The sequence below is a fragment of the Echeneis naucrates genome, chromosome 2 (assembly GCF_900963305.1).
Source record: "Echeneis naucrates chromosome 2, fEcheNa1.1, whole genome shotgun sequence".
NCBI lineage: Eukaryota > Metazoa > Chordata > Actinopteri > Carangiformes > Echeneidae > Echeneis > Echeneis naucrates.
The window spans coordinates 6,817,173-6,841,224 of NC_042512.1; the positions used below are offsets into that span (position 1 = coordinate 6,817,173).

Below are 24,052 nucleotides of genomic sequence, written 5' to 3' on the forward strand. Positions count from 1 at the left end.
CTTAGGAAGTGAAAATTCAGGGTATTAACTGTGACTGTGGTTGAAGATGGATCAGACCACCTGAACTAGTTCACTGATGAATTATTCCATCTTTAAACCCTGTAGAGACAGAGTCCATGGAGGTCCAGGACTGAATCTGATTAACTTTGGTCTTTGTTATTAAGTCACAGCTCAAATTATCAAGAAAACAACTAAATAACAAACCTTTCTTTAAGACTCTCTGTAGTTGAACAAGAAGGAGCAGAAATGTTTTGTAAAAGTCTCCAACAGACCATATTCATACAGAACATATCTGTTGAGGCTGATGGATTATTGCTCTGTGGTGAACTACAACTCCCAGTCCTCTCCCACTCTCTCCCACCCCAAACCTGTTCAATCCCAATTCAACTCCTGTCTGTCACAGAGTAAAGCTCTACTGGTCTAAAGAGTGCAGCTTCAAACTCAAGTCTTTGTTGGTGTCTGTTGTAGTCACTGGATGAACATTTACACACCATAAATATGGAGTCCAGGTCTGTGTGATGATGTTTGTCAGACTGAACTCTGAGGAGAAAAGACACAAACACAGTTTGTTCCAGGAGTTTTCTATGAACACCAGCGAAACTGATAGACAAGCTTTGATACCTTTAATGAGTCAAACAACAACAAATGATCAGCTTTTACCTTTTTTCTTTGATAAAGTCATCCATAGACCCGTCACTCTTCATGGACACACAGCTGGATACAGCAGACTGTTGTCCTCCCTTAAAGTGAATAGGACGATGCATAGACCAATCACTCTTCATGGACACACAGCTCAGTTCAGGAGAATCTGGTCTTGACTTCTGGTTGCTAGTAGAAACAGAGCTGACAGTAAAATAATCAACAACCAAGAAACTGAGCAGAAACTGATTAGATTAAATTAAAATACTCAAATTTTCATTTGTATAGCCACAAATGATCCAGAATAATGTGTTGTGTGATTTCTTTTTCAGTTTAATTAAATTTACATATAACTTTGACAGTTTGAATGTCTTTTGACTACCATGAAGAATTTTGTTAATTTAACTTAAAAGTGCAATAATAATAATAATAATAATAATAACTCCACATCTCCTCATCTCACCTCTGAGCTTTGGTCTGACTCTCATGTTCCCCACACAAAGTGGTTTTAGAGGGAGGGGCTCCCTCCTCTCTGTCCTCACACTGATTCATAGCTGAGCCTCCACCTGCTGGAAAAGTTACACAATCACCAACAAAACAATGTCACTCTGAGCTCAACTGACAGATGGAGCAACCATTTATGTACATTGGTTTAGTATCATGAGTCTGAGGACAATATCATGTGATAAAGAACAAAATGAGGAAATGAATACCACAAATAAATGTCCAGGGGCTCTGGTCACCTAACTATTTGTTCTTTTTGTTTTTGCTACATCAACATTAAACTGACATCACTTCCCTCTTTACTGTCTTCAGTTCAGAAAACTGCACTTCCCTGTTTTTGTGGTTTCACTGTTAAAAAAAATCTGCAGGACTGAGACAATGTTTTCAGGAGACACAGACCTTGATTATTAAATGTATTAAATCGGTGTCTTCATGGCTGAAGGTGATAAACAATAAAAATTATTTCCCTGAAAAATGACTTGGTTTGTCTTTGATCTGAATCCATGTGTGAACATTTCACATTAAATCAATCACAGTGTGGATAAATACCATCAAACTGCTTTTGCTGAACTAACTGGTCAAATTAAAGTGCTGCCTTTATTTCTCATTCTTTCTGTTTGTATTGGAGGAAAAATGAACCAGGAAACTAAGTCAACCAAAGCTCAGAGTCTTCTCAGCTAGTCGACCAGGTCTGAGGAAGCTTCCAACAATAAACTTGGTTACAACCTATCTGCTGCAAAAAGTAACATGAAAATCAAAGATAAAAGTGATCCTGTTCAAAACATTTATAGATTCTCACCTGTTGAGCTCCCTTCAGGTCCATTTACACACAGAGATTTGTGTAATCAGGAAACGTGTCGCTGCTTGTTCTTTCTCATCACTCTTGTCCCGTGTTTGATGTCAGGAAAAGTCACTTCCTCAACACTGAACCAGTTCTCTTCCTCATAATAGGAATCAGTCATGTGATGAACTTCTACACTCTGTCCAATAGATAGAGAGAACTGGCCATCAAATGAGAACTGAGTTCTTCATCATCTGTAAACAGGGAGTTTGAATCAGAGATCATTGTTTTCTTCCTTTCTAGAGAATCACACTGAAAATCTGATGGAGCTCAGATTCACATTTAACCATTTGTTAAAATCTACATCAAGATAAATAGGCAAATACCTTTTCTTTGCTATAATACAGACTGAGGAGGAAGCAGAATAACAAGTCCAGGTGTCCATATGGACCATGTGAGGCCTGTCAGCTACACTCCAGACATTTGTTGTTGTCGTTGCTAGTACCTGTGTTTCTGTCTCTGTCCTCTGCTGGGCTTCTGTTGTCTCACTGGATGCTGTCTGTTTTATCTTCATCTCTCAGAATCTGACTCACCTGTATTGGACAGCATTTGAAAAGGGAAAAGGGACACAGACACTCTATGGACATGATCCAGTGTTTAAGTGTAACACTTGTACAATGATGATAACTTTCACCTAGGTACCAGTGATTATATTGTACAATAACCACTGTAAAACAGAATATAGAGACAGTCTTGGATGAGTATCATCTTTCTGTGCTGCTATGCTGACCGTCTTGGGCTTTACAACTGAGCTTTCTTCCTGCTACAACAAGACTACAGTGCCGAATAATACAATAACCAATAATGAAATCATTACTGTCCTACAGTTTACAAATAATGCAACTATTACAGTTCTGCAGTTAAACAAATAATGTACTGATTACTGTTCTACAGTTAAACAAATACATAACACACAACCGAACATGTGCAGTCTACCACAATAACTAATTCCATGTTTTCTGCTGCTTCTATAATTTTTCACTCTTATGTCTGCAATTGAGCACTGTATTTATTTGTATGACTCGTTTAAACTAAAGATACTAACCATTTGTTGCATTAACGAGTTTACACAGCATTTGTGTACCTGATAAACTGCTCCTATTCGTTGTTTAACACAGTGATTCTCAACCGGGGGTCCGCGGACCCCAAGTGGTCTGTGGTGTGATTGCAAGGGGTCCGTGAAAATAAAACATCTCTTAAAAAAGATCCTATGACATTTATGTTAAAGTTAATCCATGAGGCTGTTGATACAAAGTTAACAGTATCTGCATCCCTTTCAAGTTATGAGGGCATGAGACTTAATTATAGATTTAATGATATATGATAATTATATGATATTCATTGAGGTTACATACTTTATGTTTTTGTTCTTGAAGAGTGCATAAAAAATCTGTTTTATGACATTCATATTTATGAAAGCTACTTATTACAATATCTGGAAGCTCAAGTTCAGGAGATGCTGCATAAATGTTTTCTTACATATTTCTGGAAATGGCATAATTTGTTACCTTATGCCTAGAAGCTGCATAAGTATGATTTTTTTTTTTTGTTGTTGTTCTGGAAGTTGCTATAGAAAGCTCATATTTGCCTCAAAGAGTGAATAAATGCCAAAATGCTATTTAAAATGCAGTTTCTCTCTGTTTCTATCAAACTGGGTCCTCAGGGTCGATCTAAAACATGCAGGGGGTCCAGGACCCCAGAAAGGTTGAGAACCACTGGTTTAACATATCAGCTACTGAACATAGTATTTAGCTGCAACGTGTATTTAACTGTTTATAGTGGCTGCTTCCTGTTTACAGAACTCTGAACTTATTATTTATTCACATGATAACGATAAAAGTACAAAGTAAGGGAACTAGCATTACCCGCTACAGCGGGCACGACATGCTGTATTAGCAGCTGAGGCTAGCAGTAGTTAGCTGCCTTATTTACGGACGTTAACTACATTGTAAACACACACCACAACTTAAGAAATAAACTTCATATAACTGTATGAGGCGCTTTTGCACTTTGCTCACCTGTAGAACAGAAACAGAGACGGTCTTGGGTGAGTTTCGGCCTTCTGTGCTGCTTCCTGCTACAACAGGACTCCAGCGGCCGTCCGCCTCATTACAAAGCCGAGACTGACACCTTCTTACGCAAATGGGTGCTGATCTACAGTTACCTCAGGTGAAGGTGAGTGTTTTATCAGGGACACAGAGCGTTTTAAACTATATTAATGAGAAAAAATAATGCTGGGGGGGCAAATTAATTGGAAGAACTAATTAGAAATAATTCTGGACATCATCTGAAAGAATAAAACGTCCAGGGTGCCGCACTGTTCTTACACACTGGATATTCCTTCACTGTCCCATCATGAGATTTGACTTTGGCTGGAAAATGTCAGGAGTTTTTCAGCAGCACTGATTTACAGGAAAACATGGAGAATGTCATTTATCACTTTCTCCAGTAATGTGTACAGTTTTCACTGTGCTGCTCCTGAATCAGTGATGCTGTTGAATGTGTGTCGTCCCGCCCGATGAAAGTGACACAATAAAATTGTGGACTGGAATTGGTTACATTTTTGGATTTTTTTTTTTCAAACATTGGACAACTTCCTCGCTAATTCATAATTACAAATATAAAATGCACTTCAATCATTTTATTTGCTTCAAAAATGTCAAAAGTATAAGCTTCAATGTGGATCATCTTGGTTTTATGTGATTATAATTTTGCAAATATTTTGCACATAAACCAGGGTTAGGGTTCGGAACCAGCCTTCTTTGTGTTGTTCTCTTCCTACTCTTGTCTGTCATGACAATACAGAATCGTTGTGTTTTGATAAGCTGTTAACTCGCAGAGTGCGGCTGCATTACTTTCTTTCAGACAGGGACTTCCAACATTTACGCCAGGTTTTCTCCTAAACCATAAAACTGAGTTAAAAACTAAATTGCCTATAATATCATTATAAATATGACACGGGAAATGATAATCACAATGTTTAAACCGACAAATTTACTTTTAGGTCTCGGCAATAATTTAGTGGAAGTGTGACGTAGTCACCAGATTTTCTCTGGTCTGGGGAGTATTGATTGCTGAAAGTGGTGACGTCATTTAGTGCGTTTACATTCTTCCGATTCTGAGTGTTACATTTTACGTTACATTTGTCCTGTGTTACTTTGTACCGGCTCTCCCCAACGTGTTACTGCCATGTTAGATCTGAAATAAATTCATTGACGCTTTAAAATCATCGCGGTACTGATGATAATCCCGTTAGCCGGTCTATGACGTTTTCCATTGTATGTTAGCATTAAGCTAATATTGGGTTAAAGTATTTTTAATGCTATTTTAAATATATGAGTGTTCAGTGATTTGTGGTTTTATTCTGTGGATGACAAAGTTACTCTTTCATTTCATTATTCTCACTTTCGGTCTAAAAAAGCCGAGTCCAGTTGAAGAGAGCCGAATCTTCAGAGAATCCGTGCAGACAGGGGGGTTATTTTGATGGACACACCATGAGGCCAATCACATGAGAGGACAAACTGATGTTTTCACAATAATATTCAGCTGGTAAATTGACATAGATATGAAGTTTTACAGGTGACCAAGAAGAGACGTTTTCTTTGCTCTACAACGTAACTTTGTGAAAATAACATGTCTGTGGTTGTTCTCTGATCCCTCCTTCGTTTCTTCATGTCTTCTGTTTGTGTCTCTCTCTCGGAGTGATGTTGTTACTGAAGCCGACTCTGACCCCTCACTGAGCGGGTCGGTACGGAGAAACACTCCGTTACCTCCGACAGCTGAGCGGTATCGCTTCTCGGCCTTTTGGCTAAGATCAAGTGTAGTATCTGTTCTTATCAGTTTAATATCTGATACGTCCCCTACCCGGGGACCATATATTAAATAGATGTTTGGAACAGGGAGATGGAATAGGGGCTTGCTCCGTCCACTCCACGCATCGACCTGGTATTGCAGTATCTCCAGGAACGGTGCACTCCCTCTGTGTGTTCAATACAAGTCCTGTTCAGCTCAACATCACCTTAAACACATGATGTTGTCTTCATGTGTGTAACGCTGAGTGTACAGAGTGTTCATGTTCAGTTTATGGTTTCAGAATCAGTGATGCATTCATGTAGAAACAGCAGTTTAATGTTGCTGATTTCATCAGGTTATATTCTGCTGACCAGACTGAATCAATAAAGTTTTGTTTCAACACTTCATCGTTTAAATGTTGGTTGTATTTTGCATTTGTCAGCTGAATCCACAGAGTGACTGAAATGATGAAGTAAATCCAGGAAAGGAAAAACATTTGGCTCTGAATCTCAATGTAGATTTGAACAAAGACCTCCAGCTGAAGAAAACAATGCTGTCTGTTTCCAGATGATGAAGAACTCAGTTCTCAGTTGAAGCTCAGTTATCTCCATCTAGTGGACAGATGGTAGAAGTTGATTCCTGAAAAGAGGAAGTGACTTTTCCTCAGATCAAACTGTTGAAGGAGAACGAGCAGCTTCTTCCTCACTGACTCACTCAACTTCTGTCTCCTGGGTTTGGATCTGAGCCTCTTTCTCAGGAGCACACCCAGAAAAAATAAGATTTTCTATTCCAACAATATTCGTGATGTCCTCGCGTATGAATGAATGTTTCACAAATGAGGCAGCAGCTACTCTTCCTGGGGTCCAAATGAAAATGCACATCTGCAGTCAAACAGGTTCAGGTAGATGCAGAGTCCTACATTAAAACAAACCACTTTACCATCAACCTCAACTGCATTTTTTGTAAACACTTGTTCTTATTATTAATGTTAAGACCCAGAAAGCAGCATATTTGATTGATTGTTGTACCAACCTGAAGATGATCAGTGTTTATAGCTCATAACCTGATCACAGATCAATAATCAGCCATCGGAAGACGCTCTGAAACTTTCTTCTGCAGTCAGAACTCATCCACCTTCAGACTGGACATCTTCTGACTCTAGAACTGGAGCTTTTTATACATCTCACTGCAGCACAATAAAGTCCTCTGTGAGTATTGTGTGTCCCACAGTGTACATGACATCTGAGCAGCAATACTTCCACCTGCTGGAGATTTATTGTTACTACAGCTGTAAAATAAATCCATCAGAACATGAACTCAGTCTGTAGAATCCAGAAGATTAATGACACACTTTGTCCTGCTGTTGTGGCATCAAATCCAACTTTAGGTTTTCTATATATTAAACTAATGAGCACTGTTGGGGCTCAAACAGAAAAAGACAAAGGCAAGATTTTTCTTTTCTTTTGAAGATTTTTCTTTTTCTTTGTGCTTGCGTATGAAAATGTGTAGTTTCATGGTGGTGGCAGGGGGCACCCAGACTTGAACTGGGGACCTCTTAATCTGCAGTCAAATGCTCTACTACTGAGCTACACCCCCCATAAACACACACAGCCCATCACTGCAGATCAGCAGGTCTGACTGAACTTCACCTGTTTCACTGCAATAATGCCACATTGTCTAACTTCTCAAAGTTGTGACTTTGGATGAAAGATACACTGTTACATGGATCAAAGGCAGCAGCTCTTCAGACTCACACATCATTCAAACCTTCAAGGAAGTGACACACTACGTTTGTCTTTGGAGCTTCATTAACAGAGTGCACTCTATTGTGGAGGTCATGAGAAAAAAATGGGAGGAGTCTTTGATCTCTGTGATGTCATTAGAACCTTTGTGAGATCACAGAATCAGCATCTCCTTTGATGGTTACTGATGGAACAGGAAAAGGTCAGACCCTGATATAATCTTGTGAACCCACAAGCTTGCCTTTTTTCTTTGTGTCAGACTTTCCTTCCTTAATTGTAGATACCTAACATTCTGCCTAATACTATACTTACGATAGTTGAACAGGGGTGCAGGTTATTGGACACATTATGTGAAGGGCTCGTCCGGGATTTGAACCCAGACCTCTCGCACCCAAAGCGAGAATCATACCCCTAGACCAACGAGCCCTTGATGCGCATGTGAGAGGTAGCTGGATCGATGCCCACATTCGTCACAAATCCATGACTGTGGTGTTATTAGCACAACGCTCTAACTTGATGAAGATTTGATACAACCATTTTGTGGACTGAACTTCCATCAAAGGCTTGCAGAGAAACAACACGGTAAAGCAAAGCACAAAACTGTCCTGAGGATCTATCCCACATCGGTAACTCAAAGTGATGGTGGCCGTTGGTGCAACTTAAAGTCTTGTGGAGAATGTGGGCATCGATCCCACTACCTCTCACATGCTAAGCGAGCGCTCTACCATTTGAGCTAATTCCCCTGTACTGGAAGGTTAGCATGCAATCTAAGCTTTTAACAACCTCTGAGTTCACCATCAACAGGTTTCAAAGATATTTAGAAATCATTCACGGCCTTAAAGGCAGATATTTAGGATAACTCTAGCTGGAATAGCAGGCTGCAACAGGAAAAGATCTGCATGTCTCTGTCTCTTGATGGGCAAATTTTTCAGCAAATTTTTTGGCTATTGTTGCAGCTTTCAAACCCCAGCAGTGCTTCACTCTCGGTGGAGTTCCTGCTCATCACTTCCTGTATTACAGCTTTTGCTTGCAGTTTCTGCCATATAAGACACAAAACTTATTGTGATGTGAGTCTGAAGAGCTGCTGCCTTTGATACATCACCTGATGATGTCACAGTACTCACAGAATGAAATGCTTCCTTTGAAGCTGCTTCAAAGAATTTCCAAAATCACATGTGATTCAGATGTAAACACAAAGTCTGCCACACTGGTCACCTCCTGTCTGGAGACAGACTCATCACCATGCTGGATGAGGCCAATGAAAACAAAGACCTCCTTCGAGCCGGAGTTGAACCAGCGACCTAAGGATTTCAGCTGTAAGCCTCTACAGTCCTCCGCTCTACCAACTGAGCTATCGAAGGGAGCCGTCAGTGCCTTCGTCTTCTTGTCTTCTCTGACTAATATTTACAGATTTGGGTTAGGGAAAACATGGAGAGTCATTTATCACAGTATGGGGATCAAATCCATGACTGTGGTGTTATTAGCACCACGCTCTAACCAGCTGACGTTGAGGATAATTCTGACTGGATAGATAATTCTAATTCCTAATTTCACCCAGGCGGCTGTTTACCTCTTGGCAGTGGGCATTCCTCCTTTCTGGTTTTGCTGTGCCTGTGTCCTGTGTCTCCAGCATGCTGTGACCAGAGTCTGCCTCAATCAGAGAATGTCTATCCTGGCCTGATGATTGTGTTAATCTGCCTCAACCGGTTGGGTTGAGAGAGGGAGAGAGAGAGCTGACACTGTCCTATCAAAGCTTACATTAACCTTTCTGTTTCCTCACCAGAGACTGGCAGCTGGACACACGTGCCAGGATGGCTCAGCGGTCGGAGGTGCCAGACTCTTTCCTGCACAAATGGGCCTTGAAATGGACATGAAAGAATTTCATTATTTCATCGATCAGCGTCACCTATCACTGCTGTGGAGTCTATAATGTGAACCAATAAAGGGAAGAAGCTACATATTCCATTAGCCATTATTAGCCACCATTAGCACCAGGCTCTAACCAGCTGAGCTAACCAGCCTGTGAGAATATTTTTTTTCTTTTTCTCTTGTCCAGATACTGCAGCCAGGTACACATCCATTTGAAGTGAATGTGAGAGTGTGACGTATGCATGTTAGTTGTTGATGCTGTTCTGTAAAAATCTGATGACCCCAAATGTTTCCCCTGGCGTCAATTTCCGATGTGATGGGAGTTCTATGTTCGTCTTCATCTTCATTCACAACAAGAAACCAGAACATCCTTAAAAAGTCGTGAAGAGTCTTAGAGCAGGTGAGGCATGCTTGTGGTAGGTCTGTTGTTGTCAAGTAAATTCCCATACAAAGAGCGGCAGCTGGACACGTGTCAGGATGGCCGAGTGGTCTCAGGCGCCAGACTTAAGTTAAGCTGCTTCCTGTGCAGAAGGATATTCTGGTCTCTGAATGGAGGCGTGGGTTCAAATCCCATGCCTGACAAGTCCTTTTGTGAATGAAAAATCTGCATAAAATGGGAATATGAAACAAACATCACAGCAGAACAGTCTCTCCCCTGTGTGGACTACCTTGTGAATCATCACATCCCACTTTTTTTTAAACGTTTTCCCACACTCATGGCAGCTGAATGGTTTTTCACTGCTGTCACATCTTCTAACATTTGCATCACCTTCATGTATTTTCACATCTAACTGGGCCACTCTGGTTTCATGATAATCATCTTCACTGATTTCAGTATCAGAGGAGTCTGAGGCCTCTTCCTCTGGATCTGGATCTGGTTGAAGAGGACTCTGTGGATCACAGCTCCTGGCCGGTTCATTCATCTCTTCATCCTCACTCTTCACCTGAAACGGCCTCACAGGGTTCCTGGTCTCCTCCAGTCCTGGTACCTGGTCCTCCTTCTGTTCCTGTTTAAGGACTGGACTCTCTGAATCCTCCGGATCCGGACTGGAGGTGAACTCAGGAGGAACCTCTTTTTTCACCATCAGCTGCTGAACATCTGGAGGAAACGATTCAATAATGAATCCTCTTTATTAGCTACAATATGAACACAGTTATTCCTCCAGCTGCTTCATTCTACATCTGCCAAATACAGTCCTCAGCCTTTCTCACTCATAAAAACAACCGACCCGTTTTGTGGATCAGGACTCGGGGCTGCAGCAGCTCCAGCTGGCTCCTCTGCCGGTCGATCTCCTGCCTGAAGCCCGAAGCCTCCTCCTCATATCCGGCTACCATTCTGTCCACGGCCGCTAAGATCTCCCGACAGGCGGCGGCGAGTCTGTCGGTGACAAAACCCCGCAGGACTTCTGCTGTGGACATTTTACCTTGTTCACCTTTCAGCTGAGGGACAAAAGACCATCAGTCCTGTTTGTGTGCAGCAAATATACGGATATTATCAGTATGAGACACTTTATCAAAACATTTCCTATATTATTTTTTTAAACATTGATTCAATGTGGTCATTAACCTGCAATATGCCCTTTAAGGTAACATTTGTGACTTTCTAACTACTTTCTTAACCCTCCACCCTCCATATCATTGATAAAACTTGCTGACTTGTGATTGACCTCTGAAATCACCAACACTACCCCAACAAATAGCACTTACTGCTCTCAGAACACAAGTCTGTGCTTCATTTGGGGAAACGTTGGTGACAAATGCATTAATTCAGCTGATCTGACGAAATGTATTAATTTTTGTCCAAATTCCATCCAGGACAACCCCAAAGAGAAGCAGTTGTACAAAAGGAAGTCTTCCGTCTTTTTATTTGAAATGATCATTGTTGCATTCTAAGAAGAAGTTGTTGTCTTTGTCAGTCAGCACTGCTCCAACAAGTAGCACTTACTGAATTCAACAGTCAAGTCAGTGCTCAAGTTAAGGTAACATTTGTGACTTTCAGACTACTTTCTTTGCCCCCAATTGATAAAATGATGAAACTTGTTGTCCTGGTGATTGAAGAAAAGAAGGAATTGCATTCCTCGTTTTTTTTGTCCAATTTCCAACCAGGACAACCCCAAAGAGAAGCACTTATGCACAAAGACTTCATGAGTGTCTCTGATTGGAGTGATCCGAGTTAGATCTGAAGAAAACATGGCTCCAAGACTTAATGTTGTTTTTGTCAATTAAGACTGAAAGTGGAAAAAGAGACCAATTGAATTGATTAAGTCACATTAAGCTTTCATTTTTACCTCACTTAGGATCTTCTCCTCAAGAGTCTTTGCATTAACTTCCCAGTCGTGTCCAATGGACTCCCTTTCAGGCTTTTACCTGAATTTATCTTATACCTGAATGAAACCACTCCCACAGCTGCCTGCCTACTTTGTTCGGGCGGTTTCAATGGTCTTGATAATGGTTTGTAATGAAGAACACATTTAGTCCATCAGGAACAGACAACGATCCTCTTAAATTCATGAGGACCGTTAGCATATGATGAGAGGACTGTTAACTGCAGTGATTAGGGATCAGGGTTGTGTTGTTGTAGCTGATCTGAAGAAATCTATTTAAAATTGCAAATCATCATAATTTTTACTGAATTTCTGAGCAGGACAACCCCAAAGAGAAGGATTTATGCAGAAAGGAATAACTGTAGCATATCTGAGTTAGAGCCTCAGATATGGCTTGCTGTTGTTTGTGTCAGTCAACAAATAGCTGAGCTGTCTAGTTGTGTTGTGCTACACACCAAACATGTCCAGAAAAGACAGACTGTTCTGTGTATTTGTGTATCTGTGTATGAATAAATCTGATTTAATTTGAATCTGTGATTTTTGTTTTGGTGGCCATCAGAATTTATAATGAAACTAGTTGTGGAAACTCAGACGTGGCTGGATTTGTGAAGTAATGTTGTCAAATCTGTAAATATTAGTGAAAGAAGACAAACTAGAGCAGTAATGTCACCCTTCGATAGCTCAGTCGGTAGAGCGGAGGACTGTAGAGGCTTACAGCTGAAATCCTTAGGTCGCTGGTTCAACTCCGGCTCGAAGGAGGTCTTTATTTTCATCGGCCTCATCCAGCAGAGTGATGAGTCTGCCTACAGACAGGAGGTGACCACTGTTGTATCACTGTTCATGTAGAGCAGCTGTGTTTTATATTGCAGCACTGAGTTTCTAACATTCAGGAATTTAAATCCCAGTCTTCCACAAGACAGGCAGAGATCCTGTCCACATCAGGGTTGAAACAAATAACATCCCTGGGTGGGCTTGAACCACCATCCTTTCAGATAACAGCCAAACACGCTGACCGATTGCACCACAGAGACATGTTGAGAAAATAAAAGTGATGAACTGTGGATGGCAGCCTGCTGTTGGTCTGACTGAACAACGATTCAGAAACAACAGACAAAGTCAAATGAATCAGAATTAAGAATTAAGGGTTCAATTCAGGATAAAATGTCTTTTTAATCATCTGAATTCACAGAACTTCTGACATCATAGATCATCTGACATCACAGATTGTCTGCCATGGCAAAAGCAGTGCAAAAGTTCACTGCAAATGCACTGCAACACGCAGTGAAAAAAAAAAAAAAATCACTGTGAATGCACTGCAAATTGCAGTGAAAAACCAACACCACACTGCAAAATGCATCGAATATCCACCGTATTCGCACTGGAGATGGTTTTGTGGCATCAACGATGTCTCCCTTGATACTGGAACCTCAACCCAGCACCTTTCTCTGTTTGCATGTGTTGTTGTTTCCATTGTTTCCGTTTTCGAAGGACGGAGTAGCAATATTTCGACATGTCAAAGGAATTTTGGTCTTTTAAAAGTTTGGGTGGTCAAGAGTAGACCAAAACATCTTTGTCCTCAAAAAACACACCTTAATGCAGTAGAGGTGAAATGAAAGTGGTTTCTGTCAGAAGTGGGATTTGAACCCACGCCTCAAGGAGAGACTGCGACCTGAACGCAGCGCCTTAGACCGCTCGGCCATTCTGACTACAAAAGCTGCAACAATAGCCGAAAAATTTGCTGAAAAATTAGCCCATCAAGAGACAGAGACATGCGGAACTTTTCCTGTTGCAGCCTGCTATTCCAGCTAGAATTATCCTAAATATCTGCCTTTAGGGCCATCGTGAATGATTTCTAAATATCTTTGAAACCTGTTGCTGGTGAACGCAGAGGTTGTTAAAGGGGCCTTTTCTCAAAGCTTAGCTTGCATGCCAGTACAGGGGAATTAGCTCAAATGGTAGAGCGCTAGCTTAGCATGTGAGAGGTAGTGGGATCAATGCCCACATTCTCCACAAGACTTTAGCTCTTTGGAGATACAGCAGTAAGTGAACTAAACACAGCAGGTCCCTGGGTGGACTTTGGAGATGCCCGGAGATGCCGGGGATTGAACCCGGGGCCTCATACATGCAAAGCATGTGCTCTACCACTGAGCTACATCCCCTACATCCCCCCAGTTCATTCTGATGGAATGAACTGTTTCTACACAAGCTGCATGAATGTGACACAGAGCTCATGTTTAAAGTATTTTTAAGTAAGCATTATCAATGGGCTGTCACTCCTCAGTAAGGAAAGTGACACATGACATCATCACACAACTGGCATAATTTATTTGGCAACATCTTAAGTTTTACAGATGAATATTTTAATTTCTGTGCTTATATTCAACAATGTATTTGAATTAAAGTTAATATCTTTCTATAATGATCCAACATGGACCGCTGGACACTTTCATATCAGTACATCCACCATGTTTTTGAGGAGTTCACAGTGTTTCAGAGTTTCTGACATGATACAGACAGACAGATCCAGTGTCCCAGAGAGAGAAGAGTCCCGACACTCCCTGATCTCACTGCGGGGTGGTCACGTGGTTCATGTCAGCCCGCTGAACTGTCATGTTCTTCTGTGGAACAGACAGCAGAGACTGAGACATTGCATGCTAAATATAAATAAAATCACATACCCAACTACTTGTTTGGCTGTTATTGCATTATTCCATATTCGTAAATGTCAGTTTTACATTTGGGGTGGTGGGGTGACAACTGAAAGCTCCATATAAGAATTACTTAAATACGTTTTGGAGGGAAAGCATCACGTTTGTGTCAGCTGGGGAAATATTTTGATGATTCAAATGCTCTTTTTTTGCATAGATGGATTATTGGATTTCCTTGATTTTGCTTGTAATTCCTATTGACTTACTCGTGGTCTGATAGTGATGGAGAAAGCAGAGTAGCAACAGTCCATTCAGCATTTAGTGTCCATCCCACTTCTTCTGATGAGGCAGGAGCTGACCATACAACCATTATAATTTTAAGACTAAGCCATACAGAAAATGTGAATTGGAGATATTACAGAGCAACAAAAGATCACACTTGGATGAATTAAATTGTATTTATTTTTTTATTTTTTTTAAACAGTGAGTGAAAACATCAATAACAAATGTCCATGTGGAGACATCCTCTTCCTCTGTGTCCAGGACACTAAAAAGGAGATGAAGCAAAACAGATGATGTTCAATTGTGTCATGGTTCATTGGTTACAACTAACACAACACAACTAACAACTTCTGACAGAAGCTGCTATGCACGTTTTCAGTGCATATTTGTATTTTCACTGCAGTTACTCATGGTGTTCAGAGATTTCAGCAGCTCACATCCAACACAGAGACTCTGAGCAGGCCCACCTGGTCTTAGACCCAGACCCAGACCCAGACCTAAATCCAAACCCAGGAGACAGAGGTTGAGTGAGTCAGTGAGGAAGAAGCTGCTCGTTCTCCTTCAACAGTTTGATCTGAGGAAAAGTCACTTCCTCTTTTCAGGAATCAACTTCTACCATCTGTCCACTAGATGGAGATAACTGAGCATCAACTGAGAACTGAGTTCTTCATCATCTGGAAACAGACAGCATTGTTTTCTTCAGCTGGAGCTCTTTGTTCAAATCTACATTGAGATTCAGAGCCAAATGTTTTTCCTTTCCTGGATTTACTTCATCATTTCAGTCACTCTGTGGATTCAGCTGACAAATGCAAAATACAACCAACATTTAAACGATGACGTGTTGAAACAAAACTTTATTGATTCAGTCTGGTCAGCAGAATATAACCTGATGAAATCAGCAACATTAAACTGATGTTTCTACATGAATGCATCACTGATTCTAAAACCATAAACTGAACATGAACACTCTGTTCACTCAGCGTTACACACATGAAGACAACATCATGTGTTTAAGGTGATGTTGAGCTGAACAGGACTTGTATTGAACACACAGAGGGAGTGCACCGTTCCTGGAGATACTGCAATACCAGGTCGATGCGTGGAGTGGACGGAGCAAGCCCCTATTCCATCTCCCTGTTCCAAAAATCTATTTAATATATGGTCCCCGGGTAGGGGACGTATCAGATATTAAACTGATAAGAACAGATACTACACTTGATCTTAGCCAAAAGGCCGAGAAGCGATACCGCTCAGCTGTCGGAGGTAACGGAGTGTTTCTCCGCACCGACCCGCTCAGTGAGGGGTCAGAGTCGGCTTCAGTAACAACATCACTCCGAGAGAGAGACACAAACAGAAGACATGAAGAAACGAAGGAGGGATCAGAAAACAACCACAGACATGTTATTTTCACAAAGTTACGTTGTAAAGCAAAGAAAACGTCTCTTCTTGGTCACCTGTAAAACTTCATATGTATGTCAATTTAGCAGCTGAATATTATTGTGAAAACATCAGTTTGTCCTCTCATGTGATTGGCCTCATGGTGTGTCCATCAAAATAACCCCCCTGTCTGCACGGATTCTCTGAAGATTCGGCTCTCCTCGACTGGACTCGGCTTTTTTCGACCGAAAGAGAGAGTCCACAGAATAAAACTACAACACGACACCCAACATTAGCTTAATGCTAACATGCATTAGAAAAAGCCATAGACCGGCTAACGGGATTAGCATCCATATCATTTTAAACAGTCACGGAACTTATTTCAACTCAAGCATGACAGTGTTACTAAAGTAAGACGGGACAAATGTCACACTCAGAATCGGATCAACGAAAATGCACCAAATGACGTCACCACTTTCAGTAAGCAATACTCCCCAGAACAGAGAAAATTCTGGTGACTACGTCACACTTCCACTAAGTTATTGCCGGAAAATTGCTTTTTAAGACAGAAAAGAAAATTTGTCAGAGCGGACAATTTTTCGATTTAAACATTGTGATTATCATTTCCTGTGTCACATCTGTAATGATATACAGATATCTGTAATGATATAATAGGTGATTTAGTTTTCTAACACATCCTGAAGTTTCAAATGTCGGAGTTTTGCGGTTTCGGAGAAAACCTGGCTAAATGTTGGAAGTCCCTGTCTGGACGAGAGTAATGCAGCCGCACTCTGCGAGTTAACAGCTTATCAAAACACAACGATTCTGTATTGTCATGACAGACAAGAGTATAAAGAGAACAACACAGAGAGGTCCGGTTCCAAACACTAACCCTGGTTTTTGTGCAATTCGTTGTAAAATTGTAATCATATCAAAACAAGATGATTCACATCTGTCCTCATTCAACTGATTCATCAGTTAACTGTTGTTAAAAACTGTTTGTTCATTCTCTCATTTCAGCATTAGGAAGCAATGCCTGCTATAAAAGGCATTCATGTGGGAGACCTAGAATCCATGATGTGTTACACTAAGAGCTCAGTCATCATCAGCCATCACATTCACCTGATTTTGTACACAGGCTGGATCCAGAGCAGAGCTGGGCATTATACAACGCGCACAATTGATCAGCCCATGACCCAAGTTGTGCATATTCTATTACAGGAAATGTTGTACATTACAGTGTGCCATTTATGAGTCAGTATGTTCTGTTTATTAATGTTTAAGCTTCAGTCTCCTTATGCTTAGTTAACGTTTCTTAAACAGGGACTGTATTTGTCCATTTTTTGGAGTTATATTTCAGAATGATGTAAATCGTTCTTTGTTGTGACATTTTTTCTGTTAATTAAAAGAAAAGAAAAATCTTGTTTCACACCTCTGTCCTTTTCTGTTTGATCCCCAACAGTGCTCATGAGTTTAATATATAGAAAACCTAAAGTTGGATTTGATGCCATAACAGCAGGACAAAGTGTGTCATTAATCTTCTGGATTCTACAGACTGAGTTCATGTTCTGATAGATTTATTTTACAGCTGTAGTAACAATAAATCTCCAGCAGGTGGAAGTATTGCTGCTCAGATGTCATGTACACTGTGGGACACACAATACTCACAGAGGACTTTATTGTGCTGCAGTGAGATGTATAAAAAGCTCCAGTTCTACAGTCAGAAGATGTCCAGTCTGAAGGTGGATGAGTTCTGACTGCAGAAGAAAGTTTCAGAGCGTCTTCCAATGGCTGATTATTGATCTGTGATCAGGTTATGAGCTATAAGCACTGATCATCTTCAGGTTGGTACAACAATCAATCAAATATGTTGCTTTCTGGGTATTAACATTAATAATAAGAACAAGTGTTGACAAAAAATGCTGTCTGTGACATTCACATTAGAATTCCAAACAATATGTAAACTCCATGTCTGAATAGAGGTGGATGTGTGAACGTGTGTTAAAATCTGAGAGACTTTACACTCATTCCACTCAAATCCAGGAACATCCATATCTATAAATATTTACAAACCAATCGGATTTTAAATAAGGCGCTGCACAAATTTTTATTTTTATCAGAAACTCTCTATCGATATCTCTGTCTTTTATTTTACTGCTGTCACTCTTCCTTAGCTCTTCCCCTCTTCCTTAGCAGCCAGATTGCGCATTGCGTAGTATTTTTTTGATTGGTTGATTTAGTGCCTTTTTCCACCAATAGGAAGGGGGGCGCCATCTTTCCTTCTGCTTGTGAGTGTAACAGATAGGAGAGGATTATTATTATTACATTTTTCGTTTAGTTCAGTGTTATTCAGGATTATTGTCAATATGATTTGAATTTATGTACTTTCGCCTTTATATTTTAGATTTCCTTAATTTTCATAGTCAGAGCTTTTATTTTGAAAGCCTACGGATATGACGTCTGTAACGACTCGTCAGTCTGCGAGGGGTATGTTTCAAAGGTTGCCGTGTTAAAAAGTTGGGATTTTGAGTTTCGATCGTAATTCTGTGATATGAAGATGGGCTTATGTTGTTTGATGACATGGTGACGTGGTGTTTTAGGTCCGGTATTGTCATTGTGTGGCTGCTTTTGAGTGTGAAAGAGCAGGATGTCTTCCCGCGTGTTCTCCCAGTGTGTGTGTGTGTGTGTGTGTGTGCGCGCGCGCAGCTAAAATGTGTTTTGTTCTCGTCTTGTTCTTCTTTTCTTGTGTTACGTTTTAATAGAGAGTATGAAAACTCACACTCTGGTTTGCCTTGAATAAATTCAGGGAATAAATTCAGCCCAAAGAGCCGTCTCTGTGTCCACTCTTCTGTCGTGCACCAAAACACGACGAAGTGCAGTTTTTTACTAAACAACAATAATGAGGAAGACTGTTTATTGCTCGGCCAATCAGCGGGTTTAAATACTGTATATAGTTTGAAGTTCCCACTTTGGACACAGAAGAGTTGCATGTCAAACGGAGGAAGGTAATATGAGTCACAGTTACACTAACAACAGAGGGAACACAGACGTAAAGAGCTGAAACAGTTTGGATGAACAACTTTTGAAAACTTTAGTGATGAAGAACAATCTGGGCTTAAGCCTTGCAGAAACCTAACGAACACTCAGTACACTGATGGGTGACATCTCCCATTTCTTAACTTTATGTCGTGACAGTTAGTCAAATGGCTCGAATCAGATTAAAAATGATCAATAAAGTAAAAAAATCAGCATATTTTGAAATGGGTTAGTCATCGATTCTAAATTACAACCTGGATCGGGAAGATGTTTACATAATGCGGAGGCAGTCGGGCTGATTGTTTGGTGTCTTGGATATTTTCTTTGCTATTGTGCTTGCTGTACCGGAGGTATTCCCTCACTTGGGAACTCATGCTCAATGGTATCATTATTGAAGAGTCAGAAATTCACAAAAGTGATGGCTCTTAGTAACACACATTTAAATTGGCTGAGTCCTGCTCCAGTTTCAAAGCTACCCCTGTCAAACCAATCAGGTGACTCAGTCTGAATGAAGCTGTGACGTCAGCTCAGTCAGTGTTCTCTCCACTGTGGAGGAAGAAGAGTCTGAATGGAGCTCTATCCACAAAAAGACACTGAGACAGAATGAGGACACACAGTGAAGTGACAATTTGACTCAATGTGATGATGAGCTGGATAATACACATGAAACCTATAATGAAACCAACAAACCTGACTGAAATTCTGGTCTTTTGTCAGTTTCCCCTGACTGACTCTGTCCTGAAGATGAGGGACTATGTATGTTTGGATTTGCTTAGTATTTTTGGGTGTGTAGCTTTGGAACAAACTGTTTGTCCTGTTTCTTCTTTGTCTTCTGTCAGTCAAAAAGTGTTTTCCTCTCAGACCGACTCTGTCTTGAAGATGATGGACTGTTATGAGGAAGAGGAGGTCAGACCAGAATCTCCAGGATCAATCTGTCTGTCTCTGAAGTCTGACTGGTCCAAAAGTAATCCTCCGGACTTCAGTAATGGACCTGGACCCTCAGAGACAAAGTAAGAGAATAAAAATCTGTTCATAGATTAAAATTAATGATCCTGAATCATTAGTGCAAATGCAGGAAGACACTGAGATGGATCTTCTGGGTTTTATCACCAGTAACTACTGATGTTTCTTTATGCTTGGGAGCTCTTTCCTCTTTTTACCAATCTAGAGAATAATATTCAGTAAAGAGCATAAAGAAAGGCGTAGAGTTTTTTTTTTTTTTTTGTTTTTGTTTTTTTTTTTTGCTCTACCTATCAGCCAGGTTTAAAAACTATATAACACAAGTTGAAATTGAGACGCACACCCACGCACACTCACAACCATAACCAGGGATGCGCACAAATGCATCAAAATGTATTTCTAAATAAAAGACCAAATACCTGATGAAAACATTTATTAAAATAATAATAAGACAGTCACATTATTCAAAATCTTTTCCCAAATACATGCAAATATGTGTTTTCTATGAGGGAGGTGCTGAGAAAAAGGTTTTCCAGATCAGAATATGAGAAAAGAGCTTTTTCATAATAATGGTGTGATAATAGTAATCTGTTAATACATTGAGCTCTGAGTCCTCAACAAAATATAACATGAATTTTAAAAATGACTCTCCTTGCTGCATAATTGATATATTTACACAAATCAATAGGCCCACACAAATATAATATTTCTGTAAGTAATCAACCTTGGAGGTTTCATGGAAATGTAATTTTGCTGACATTTTATTACCCTTTTCATCTACAATGTTTTTCCTATGGCGGTCTTTGTAAATTGATAAATAGCAGTCTCAGAGTATCAAATCCCTGTATGTTTCAAACCCAGCAACACTCTCAGACAAAAACAGGTACACCCCAAAGACAGGCTACCACACACTCACAAAAGCAACCTGGCATATGCAGTCCAGTGCAGTGAGGAATGCAAGTACCTATGCACTGGCAAAACTAAACAACCCTTAGACTAAAGCGTGGCCCAACACAGAAGGGCCACCTCTTCAGGTGCAGGTTCAGCTATCGACTTGCACTGAAATCGAAAGTCACACTCCTTTGAGGACAGTAATGTTAAAATCTTGGACAGGGAGGACAGATGGTTTCAATGAGGACAAGCCCTCTATGAAAAAGTGGAGAAACCTTTTTGAAACAGGGGAGGGGATCGATGAGACCACCTCTTTCCCACACACAATGCTACAATGCTGCCTGGTCAACCTCACCCAGGAGAATTAACAAGTCAGCCTCCAACAACGGCTGCCCAAAACTGACCTCATGTGACTCCAACGACCACAACGACTGTTGTTCACCAGTGGGCCCGCAAGACTCCTAACGACAGCTGTTCACTGGAGGCCTCACAGGACTGATCATGGTCAGTGAAACTCCACTAATTGGCTATTGTCACAAGGAGGTGTGTGAACACTCCCACAGAAGTCAAATACCTGGGTCTACCTCCCCCGTCTTGTCTGACAAGTGAGGACAGATAAATTGAGCACTGATGAAGCCCTTTGGAGAAGAGGTGTAACATCTTTGACAAACCTCCAGTTGCTTATGATTCAATTGTTGGCAGGATACTGAGTCAACTCTTTCTGTATTCGGTGGCACCAACTCAAAGATTCCCTCACTTGGGAACTCTTCCTTAGTGGTGCCTTGATTGAAAAGTCAGAAATTCACCAATAGGATGGCTGTTAGAGTTAAATAGGCTGAGTACTGCCTCAAAGTTTCAAAGCTCCACCTGTCAACTCAAACCAATCAGGTGACTCAATCTGACTGAAGCAGTGACGTGTTCAGATATCATCAGTGACGTCAGCTGAGTTAGTGTTCTGTCCACTGTGGAAGAAAGAGTGAATGAAGCTCTGTCCACAAAAAGACACTGAGAGAGAATGAGGACACACAGTGAAGTGAGGTACTTCCTGTTCTCCCCACTGAAAGTTTGACTCAACGTGATGATGAGCTGGATAATACACATGAAACCTGTAATGAAACCAACAAACCTGACCAGGACTTGGTTCATGTGTTTGACAGAGATTCTAGTCTTCTGTCAGTTTCCCTCTCAGACTGACTCTGTCCTGAAGATGAAGGACTGTGTGTGTTTGGATTTGCTTGGTATTTTTGGGTGTGTAGTTTTGGAAATAAACTGTTTGTTCTGTTTCTTCTTTGTCTTCTGTCAGTCAGAAAGTGTTTTCCTCGCAGACCGACTCCGTCCTGAAGATGATGGACTGTGATGAGGAACAGGAGGCCAGACCAGAGTCTCCAGGGTCAATCTGTCTGTCTCTGAAGTCTGACTGGTCCAAAAGTAATCCTCCAGACTTCAGTAATGGACCTGGACCCTCAGAGACAAAGTAAGAGAATAAAAATCTGTGAGTACAGATACATGTACGATACGTGTCTTCCATAATACAGGAAGACACTGAGATGGATCTTCTGGGTTTTATCACCAGTAACTACTGGATAATGAGCTGGATAATACACATGAAACCTATAATGAAACCAACAAACCTGACCAGGACCTGGTTCATGTGTTTGACAGAGATTCTAGTCTTCTGTCAGTTTCTCTCTTAAGACTGATTCTGTCCTGAAGATGATGGACTGTGTGTGTTTGGATTTACTTATTATTTTTGGGTGTGTATCTTTGGAAAAAACTATTTGTCCTGTTTCTTCTTTGTCTTCCCTCAGTCAGAAAGTGTTTCCCTCTCAGACCGACTCCGTCCTGAAGATGATGAACTGTGATGAGGAAGAGGAGGCCAGACCAGATTCTCCAGGGTCAACCTGTCTGTCTCTGAAGTCTGACTGGTCCAAAGATTTACCTCCAGACTTCAGTAATGGACCTGGACCCTCAGAGACAAAGTAAGAGACTGTGAAGATGAGAATAAAAATCTGTTCATAGATTAATATTCATGATCCTGAATCATTAGTGCAGATGCAGGAAGACACCAAGATTGATCTTCTGTTTTAGTTTTTTTTTTTTTTCTACCCAAACACTTTATGACATCAGTCAGATCACATCAGTTATAAAGAAATGTTTTCACAGAGACAGGAAGAGAAAAAGACATGTCTCTGAAGAGGAGCAGCCGTCCCACTGTGCTCTGTGTCAGGACGTCCTGAAGGATCCAGTCTCTACCAGCTGTGGACACTGGGTCTGCAGACAATGCTGCACCTCACACTGGGACCAGTCTGCTTCTTCAGGAGACTCCTCCTGTCCCCAGTGTGGACAAAGATCCAGAACCAGACCAGGTCTACAGACCAGCCCGGAGCAGAGTGAGACTGAACTTCTGACTGACGTCTTTAGTTTTTCATCAGATCCTCAGACTCTCTGTCTTCAGTCTAACGTTGTCTCTTCTCTGTCAGCAGATCGTGTTCTACAGGAGGCTTTAGATCAACATAAGATCAGTCTGAGGACCAGATGTCAACATGTGACTGAAGGAACAGGAACAGGAAGTGGAACCCTCCTCAACAGGATCTACACTGAGCTCTACATCACAGAGGGACAGAGTGAAGAGGTTAATACCCAACATGAGGTGAGGCAGCTGGAGACAACTTCTAAGAAGAAGAGCCTCCATGATGCTCCAATCAAATGTCACCAAATCTTTAAAGGCTCACCTGACCAGCAGAGTCCCATCAGACTGGTTCTGACCAACGGCGTCGCTGGAGTTGGAAAAACTTTCTCTGTGCAGAAGTTCAGTCTGGACTGGGCAGAGGGCTTGGAGAACCAGGATGTCAGTCTGCTGGTTCTGCTTTCATTCAGGGAGCTGAACCTGATCAGAGATCAGCAGTACAGTCTTCTCAGGCTGCTTCATGTTTTCCATCCAACATTACAGAAGATCACAGCAGAGCAGCTGTCTGCCTGTAAAGTTCTGTTCATCCTGGACGGCCTGGATGAAAGCAGACTTTCACTGGACTTCACCAACAGGGAGGTCGTGTCTGACGTCACACAGGAGTCATCGGTCCACCTGCTGCTGACAAACCTCATCCAGGGGAATCTGCTTCCCTCGGCTCTGGTCTGGATCACTTCCAG

General features: G+C 41.1%; 1 long non-coding RNA gene and 9 other non-coding genes across 10 annotated transcripts; 2 read left to right on the top strand and 8 right to left on the bottom strand.

The window, feature by feature from the left end:
- Positions 1-501: 501 nt before the first annotated feature.
- LOC115057207 (uncharacterized) lies at positions 502-1,164 on the bottom strand. Its single transcript, XR_003841913.1, has 3 exons — positions 1,103-1,164; positions 661-828; positions 502-540 (listed from the first exon to the last, which is right to left on the bottom strand). It is a non-coding gene; the product is annotated as an uncharacterized LOC115057207 (long non-coding RNA).
- A 4,608-nt stretch (positions 1,165-5,772) lies between these two features.
- On the top strand, positions 5,773-5,963 carry LOC115057938 (U2 spliceosomal RNA). Its single transcript, XR_003841987.1, has one exon. It is a non-coding gene; the product is annotated as a U2 spliceosomal RNA (small nuclear RNA).
- A 1,337-nt stretch (positions 5,964-7,300) lies between these two features.
- trnac-gca (transfer RNA cysteine (anticodon GCA)) lies at positions 7,301-7,372 on the bottom strand. The gene has a single exon. It is a non-coding gene; the product is annotated as a tRNA-Cys (tRNA).
- A 501-nt stretch (positions 7,373-7,873) lies between these two features.
- On the bottom strand, positions 7,874-7,944 carry trnap-ugg (transfer RNA proline (anticodon UGG)). Its single transcript has one exon. It is a non-coding gene; the product is annotated as a tRNA-Pro (tRNA).
- A 244-nt stretch (positions 7,945-8,188) lies between these two features.
- On the bottom strand, positions 8,189-8,261 carry trnaa-agc (transfer RNA alanine (anticodon AGC)). Its single transcript has one exon. It is a non-coding gene; the product is annotated as a tRNA-Ala (tRNA).
- Positions 8,262-8,791: 530 nt separating this feature from the next.
- On the bottom strand, positions 8,792-8,879 carry trnay-gua (transfer RNA tyrosine (anticodon GUA)). The gene is given in 2 exon segments: positions 8,792-8,827; positions 8,843-8,879. It is a non-coding gene; the product is annotated as a tRNA-Tyr (tRNA).
- Positions 8,880-12,381: 3,502 nt separating this feature from the next.
- On the top strand, positions 12,382-12,469 carry trnay-gua (transfer RNA tyrosine (anticodon GUA)). The gene is given in 2 exon segments: positions 12,382-12,418; positions 12,434-12,469. It is a non-coding gene; the product is annotated as a tRNA-Tyr (tRNA).
- An 865-nt stretch (positions 12,470-13,334) lies between these two features.
- Positions 13,335-13,417, bottom strand: trnal-cag (transfer RNA leucine (anticodon CAG)). The gene has a single exon. It is a non-coding gene; the product is annotated as a tRNA-Leu (tRNA).
- Positions 13,418-13,798: 381 nt separating this feature from the next.
- On the bottom strand, positions 13,799-13,870 carry trnaa-ugc (transfer RNA alanine (anticodon UGC)). Its single transcript has one exon. It is a non-coding gene; the product is annotated as a tRNA-Ala (tRNA).
- Positions 13,871-15,695: 1,825 nt separating this feature from the next.
- LOC115058532 (U2 spliceosomal RNA) lies at positions 15,696-15,886 on the bottom strand. Its single transcript, XR_003842105.1, has one exon. It is a non-coding gene; the product is annotated as a U2 spliceosomal RNA (small nuclear RNA).
- Positions 15,887-24,052: the final 8,166 nt, after the last annotated feature.